This window comes from Lissotriton vulgaris, unplaced genomic scaffold, assembly GCF_964263255.1.
Source record: "Lissotriton vulgaris unplaced genomic scaffold, aLisVul1.2 SCAFFOLD_2621, whole genome shotgun sequence".
Taxonomy (NCBI): domain Eukaryota; kingdom Metazoa; phylum Chordata; class Amphibia; order Caudata; family Salamandridae; genus Lissotriton; species Lissotriton vulgaris.
Window position 1 is genome coordinate 106120 of NW_028243843.1, and position 7523 is coordinate 113642.

A 7523-nucleotide genomic window follows, 5' to 3' on the forward strand; every position below is an offset into this window, starting at 1 on the left:
CATTCGCTTTGAAACAACTGTATGCAGCAAATATAGGACAAAGTCACTGAGGATATAGCCCAATAGGGTGAAAGCTTCAAGTTCCATACTAGTCGGCCTTGTGTGATCTTGGTCTATTCAGCTCCTTTTAATTCTCGCTTTTGAATAGGGATGTAGACTAATACCATTTCCCAAACCTAACGCTGCCTCTGCTACTGATCGAAAAACTTAAGGTTAAATGCAAGTTTTTTCAAAGTGTGCCCATTTGCATTAATTTCATTAAAAGGTCTGTTTCACAACAGGATTATTTTTGTTATGGGTTGATTTGCTGTGCTTTATCAATGGAAAGCCTGTACTTTTTCATTTTCCGAAATATACTGCACAATGTTTTTGGTATTTTATTGAAATAAAATGTGGCTTTCATCACAACAATTGGAACATGGTTCCAGGTGTATTGGTCAATGGGTACTGTTTTCTTCAAGTAGAAGTATGTGGTTATTTGTGTCTCCATGGTGCAGAGGAAGAGTCGGCTGCTTGTAAGCTCCTAGCTTGAAACGACAGCAGACGATGTCTACAATAAATTCTGCCATTCCATGCAGCATGCCCGTTGTTGAGAAAATTCCACCAATAATACCACACAATCTCACTAAGAACTGCCAAAATGGCATATGAGACTCTGTCACAGTCACCATTGTAAATGTATTTGAGCTTATATAGCGCACAGCTACCCACAAAGGGTTTCCCGGCGCTTGCTTAGGGAACCCGTCCTGGTATTCCCCTGTGAGATAACCCCAGCAGGGTATCCACAAGGTGAAAGCCAGGCATCCCGCCGCGAGGGGCCGTTGTGGAGATTAAGCAAGCTATTGCCCAGAGTCGCAGAGTGTGAACCCGTGAGTTGAGAAGGCACCGGAACAAGAATTATCGAGTCCGTGGAATTTTTGAGCCCAAGACCCGCCGAGGCGGGGCATTGAACCCTGGTCCAGGGCCGATCTCAGCTTCCGGGTCTGCCGCCTCTAACCCCTGAGCCACACTTCTCCACAGTGAACTAATGTCATATTTCATGACAATGCCTGATACGCCATGGCTGCCTGATGCATGATCAATCACACGTTCTCTTTCTGTCACTGCAAACTGATGAGTGTCAGATGAGATTCTGTATGTTCTTAGTTTTGTTAGCACAATTGTGATAAAATACTGGAACATCTGGTTATGATCTGAGGCGATTTTTTCCGTTCCATCAAGGGTGTTAATAATGCCAGGAATCGGCTCTCCAAATGACATATGGTCGATTCGATGAGAAAAGTTGTATGTCTCGTGACTGACGAGTGCTGCCCAGGGCCGGACTGGGAACCAGAACCGGCCCTGGCAGAGTGCTCGGCCGGCCCCCCTCCCCCTCCGGGAGGAGAGGGGAGGGGGGAGAGGTGCGACCGCGCTCTGTGACAGGGCCGGTTTTCGGCCGTTTTTGTTACGGGGCCGTTTTTGCAGCATAACGGCCCTGTAACAAAAACGGCCCCAGGGGCCCAAAACCGGCCCCCAACCATGCGGCCCACTGGGGAATTGTCCGGTGACCTCAACGGCCAGTCCGGGCCTGGTGCTGCCAGGTGTGCATGGCCTCGTGGATGTGGAATTGCCTTGCCAACTGTGATGTGAAAGTTCCCTGCTACTTTGTTGACATACAGATGCCCGTGTATTCTGCATGCGTCTGGAGGTTGCAACAAAGAGTCTTCCCTTGGCGGCAGAGCTGTTGAAGCACCTTTGACAGCACTTTTGAAAACTATGAAAACTACATCTTGAAGAGAGTGCTCCTCCTGCAGGCGATTCTGAATTACTTGCAGCATTCTCAGCCACTGTCTCTGCTGGGGCGAAAGATCAAATATTACCGGTTCGTAAATCAGCCCGCTACTGGACAGAACCATGGTTTCTGCTAAATCCAAAACATCTGCTCCAACATACTGACACTTCATAGCAACTGTAATGTCTATGTTAATTCTTAATTTGCTTGAAAAATCTTTGTCTACTTCATATTCATACTTCGTCCACGTGTTCCGATACACAAAGAACTCCATGACTGTCAACACAAGCATGACAGTAAAGGCTAGGATAGAAACTGTTCCCCTGCTGGCAGACGTCTCCACATAGCTTTCAGGAACCTTGGGAAAAGCATCAAGCTCTTTAACCAGATTTAAGGTTTTCCTCCGATTCAATCGCCTCATCTTCAGCAGGTTTCTCCAGCTTCTCCCTCACATTCATTCATAAGACAAAATTCTGATTTGTTCCTGTGGGATAATGTGGTCCATGAAGAAGGTTTCGACATTGCTTCCTAGGAGGCCGTCTACACAGAACATATCCTCCGCCCTCTTAGTGGTCCAAAGCTGGACTGTGGAAAAGCTCAGCAGGTGGCCTAAGCACCTGCACGCAGGTTACCCTGCTGTTACAGTGCGAGCCCAGTGCTCGAGGGGGCGGGCGAAGTAGGTTGCAGGAAACGACAACGTCTGGTGTCATTAAAGCCGAGTGGCTTTCCGCGCCTGCCGGCGGGAGTCCTTCAGTTATTTTGGGAAGGGAGGGAGAGGTTGCAATTCGGGTTTGGGCCATGAATCGGGACGGTGGGCTCTGGTCTGCGGTCATCAACTCATGAGGATCTTTGTGTGGGGCACCGAAGTGTCTGTGTTCAGGGATGTTGGTCTGCAGATTCGAATTTGAATCATCAAATGTGTGAGGGATGTCGGGTGGAGCCCGCCACCAGACGTCCGTTATGTTGCCATGTGGGTGAATAGATGTATGGGTGGAGTGGTGGATGTATGGGTGGAGGGATGGATGGGAGTGGATGGATGTGTGTATGGTTGGAAGGGTAGATGGATGGGTGGAGGGATGGATGGATCAGTGAAATGGTGGATGGATCGTTGGGGGGGTGGATGGTAGACGAGTCGGTGGGTGGATGTATGAGAGAGGTGATGGATGGATGTATTGATGTATTGATGGGTGAAGGGGTGAATGAATGAATGGATGGATGGATGAGTGAAGGGGGGATGTGGGGATGGATGGGTGATTGAGGAGGGTGGATGGACGGGGGATGGATGGAGGAGTGAAGGGGTGGGTGAGAGGTCAATGGATGGATTCATGAGTGCATGAGTGGATGGATGAGTGGGTGAAGGGTGGATGGAGGGATGGGTGGCTGGGTGATGGGGGAATGGAGAGAGAGGGGGAGGATAGATGGATGGATGAGTGAGGACAAGGATGAATGATTGGCAGAGTGGATGGGCAGGTGTGTGCATAGATGGGTGAGGAGAGGAGCATGGAGATGGATGGGTCAGAGAGTGCATGCATGAGTGGGGGGAGGGTGGAGAGCGGGAGGGATAGATGGGTGGGTGGATGGATGATTGGGGGTTGAGTGGGTGGACGGATGAGTGACTGGGTGGATGGATGAGTGGGTGGGGGATAGTTGAGAGGGTGGGTGGTTGGATGGATGAGTGAGTGGATGGATGGGTGGAGGAGTGAATGGATGGGTGGAAGAGTGGGTGGATGAATGGAGGAGTGGATGGATGAATGGAGGAGTGGATGGATGAGTGGGAGGATAGCTTGGGTGAAGGGGTGAGTGGTTGGATGGATGAGTGGGTGGATGGATGGGTGAAAGAGTGGATGGATTGGTGAGGGGATGGATTGGGTGAAGGGATGGATGGATGGGTGAGGGGGTGGATGGAGGGATGGATGGGTGAGATGATGGATGGAGGGATGGTGGATGGGTTTGCAAGTGGTTGAAGGTGTTTGGATGTGGATGGGGCACAGATGGAGATAATGAATGAATGGTGGGGGAGTTGGTGGATGACAAGGTGTACATGATGGATGGGGAGGGTTGTGATGACTTCCTTTGCCTTGGAGGATTGTGTTTTGAGCTGTGTGGTACGCCTCTGTCGTTTCGCCACACCCACTCACAGGCCTGCAGTTTGCTAGGCACTCTTGTTGTGTTGAGCATTGTTTGTCGGATATGGCCCATGGTTTGCGAGTAGCACGCGATCATGTGGTGTGTCGGATTCCCGAGGTTTCGGTCGGGTGGTGGGGGGGCCCAACATCTGGGGGAATTCAGCTGGGGGGGCTCAACCTGGAAAAGTTTGAATACCTCTGATGTAGAGAAATCTAGGCAACACCATCATTTAAAAAAGTGCAGCTCATCCTTCTAGTGTCAGGGGGAGGGACTGCCAGTGTTTAGCATCCCTGCATAGTCTTTTAAGGGGTTCTTGGAAGTTTTTGTTCATGAAGTCTTTTGGGCTGTTCGTTATAAAAATCCCAAGTTATCGGAAGCCATCCTCTGCCACCTAGACATCGCAGCCCCAAGATAGGACTGGAGGGGGGCCGATCAGGACATATAGAATGGATTTGCTCCAGTTAATAGTGTATCCCAAGCATTCCCCAAAGACCTAAAAGATGCTCAGTAGCCTAACTAGGGAGGACTTCGGGGATGCCATATATAGCAGGATGTCGTCTGCACATAAGGATAAACGGTCTTCCCATTCCATGGTCCATTTGAGCCCGCGAATAATAGTGTCTCTTTTAATCCCGGCCGCCAATGGTTCTAACTATTTACCTTTCCCAAATCAGTATGGGTGGTGTACAGTCCAGGACACATGCAAAATCAGAATTGAAAGGCGACCATTGACCATTTCTTGGTTATAGGGCCTATATGTAATGGGTGCAACACTTTAATGCATAACGCTGTCTACTTCTTTTGGCCAATCGGCTTTGTCACCAATATCCTAGGATGGATGCCAGTCAGTCAAATCACTTTATTCGGTTAGATAAAAACCATAAAAGTACAAAACATACGTGTACGGACCCTTACAAAATACATTTAGCCAGAGCAATTCATAAAGTTCATATTATAATACAAAAATATACACTACAAGGATTTTTTTTTTTTTAAAGACATGGATATATATATAAAACAATCTTATAAAAAGACAATCAGTTACGTAGGTTTCTGAGTCTCACAGCTGCTACAAAAAAACTTGCTATATGGACAATTTTGCTAGGCTAATTTCAGAGTTGGAGGTACATTAGAGCCGGATTAACCTGGGTAAATCCCTTTCTCTTTAAAACAGGAAATAAAAACTTCTTTCTGATATCATTATAATGTTCACAGAACATGGTGAAATGCATAGTATCTTGAGCTGAAAAGGTATCACAGGTACAAGGCCCTAGCTCATTTTGTTTCCACCACCCCTGTGATTTACCTAGAAAGAAGTGAATAAGATTGAATCGAAAACTGTTTAAAAGCAAGCAATGGAATGGCCTATTTACAATTTTCAGATATGGTTCCATCATGGGTGCAGTTTTTAAAAGATAATGTGCTCTAACAGACGGTTTCCTTAACTTCGACTCTTCTCGCTCACTTGACCACAAATTCAGGAGCTGTGTTCTGACCCGCACCAGATCTACGTTCACAATCTTGTCAGGATGGTCAAAAAGGTCTTGACGGCCCACACCGGATAATAGGTTCTTAATGTAATATAGCCACATGATTTAATGAGCTCGATCCAAAGAGGCACAATCTCTTATAATTCTATGGTTTAGGTCAAGTTGTGGATTATGCCACGTTTTTAGCCAGCAGATTACTGGGGCTAGCTTCAGTTTATCAGTTATATAGCTCATCCCTAGTTCTTGGTGTACAGCAAAAGTTGGAGTGGATTGGGAGACCGACACAAGATTGCGGAGAAACTTGTTCTCCACTCTCTGTAGCCCCTCCATGGGCCTATGGCCCCAGATAGATGAACCATACATAGCTATTGCTACACACTTGGATTTATAGATGTTTATAATGGCCTCTACCGGTTTTGCCCCTAGCCGCTGAGCAAAACCGTTCACTGTCGCAATTGCTCTAGCCATAGCATTGGTCTTGACCTTATGTTGTGCGGCCACGGTTCCTCTTTCGTTGAACAAAACCCCCAAATATGTAAACGCGGGCACCCTGGTTAGTTCTATGCCTTCGCAAGAAAAGGTTCTTAAGTTGCTATTTTTTTTCCCGACCTAATGTCATTACGTGGAAAGCAGTATTTACCCTAAGATCCAATAAATTCATAAAAAGCCCAAAGGTATCTAAAAGCTTCTGTAGGCCGACTGATGTACGCGCTAATAAGACAGCAACGTCGGCGTATAGAAGCACTGGGCAGCGATCATGACCTATTAGCGGAACATCCAGACTAGCTAAATCTAAAACTTTGCCTAAATGATTAATACAGAGAGTAAAAAGCAGTGGAGCTAAAATACAGCCTTGTCTTACTCCCCGGCCTGACCTAAAGTGCCTAGTCCAATTACCTTCTTGATCCTTACTTAGCAGTAAGATCCTGATGCAAATCTGCTAGAAAGGAGACCAAGCTGGATTCTTTCCCCATTTCCATTAAAATTTGCCACAATTTTGACCTATTGACCAAGTCAAAAGCTGACGATAAGTCCATAAATGCCAGCTGTAATGTCCCTTCTTTAGCTAGAGTGTATTTCCCAGCTATTTTATTTATTTATTTATTTATTTATTTAATGCGATTTTATATAGCGCAAACTTTACCCGAAGGTGTCAGAGCGCTTTACATAAGAACCAGTTGCAAAACATAAAGACTTAGGATTACATGTGTTAAATAAAAGATACACACAGAAAAAAATTGCAAATGTGCAAGATGTAAAGTCACACAAAGAAGAGACTGGTGATTATAGTTATCTCTATATACATAGGGAAGGGATAAGAATGGACATACTTTAAGATCTAAGAGTCACATAGGAGTGGTAGAGAGTACAATAAATGTAAATTGTTACTTGTATAGCGCACTACTCACCCGCAAGGGTCTCAAGGCGCTTATACGAATACCGCTGTGGAACCCATCCTGGCTTTCCCTGTGAGGCGTTCACTCCTGGGCACCCCCAAGGTGGAGGCCAGGCAACCTTAGCATTGTGGGGGCCGTTGTGGAGATTAAGCAAGCTATTGCCCAGAGTTGCAGAGTGGGACTCCAAGATTGGAACAGGCACCGAGGCAAGAATTATCAGGTCTGTGGAGTTTTTGAGCCAAAGACCCACCAAGGCGGGGAATTGAACCCTGGTCCTGGGCTAGACCTCTGCATTAGGATCTGCCACTCTAACCATTGAGCCACACTTCTCCACAGTGGTCTACTGCATATACTAGTGATTAGAGTTATCTCTATATACATAGGGAAGGGATACGAATGGATATACTATAAGAGTCACATTTGAATGGTAGAGAGTACAAAGGTCTACTGCATATACTAGTGATTAGAGTTATCTCTATATCCATAGGGAAGGGTTCTGAATGGATATACTCTACTAGTCACATAGGATTGGTAGATAGTACAAAGGTCTACTGCATATACTAGTGATTAGAGTTATCTCTATATACATAAGGAAGGGATATGAATGGATATACTCTAAGAGTCACATAGGAATAGTAGAGTACAAAGGTCTACTGCATATACTAGTGATTAGAGTTATCTCTATATACATAAGGAAGGGATATGAATGGATATACTCTAAGAGTCACATAGGAATGG

The 7523-nt window shown here is 46.1% G+C and overlaps 1 pseudogene; it reads right to left on the reverse strand.

Annotated features, from left to right (window-relative positions):
* Positions 1 to 292: 292 nt before the first annotated feature.
* LOC147668221 (endoplasmic reticulum-Golgi intermediate compartment protein 2 pseudogene) lies at positions 293 to 2379 on the reverse strand (annotated as a pseudogene).
* Positions 2380 to 7523: the final 5144 nt, after the last annotated feature.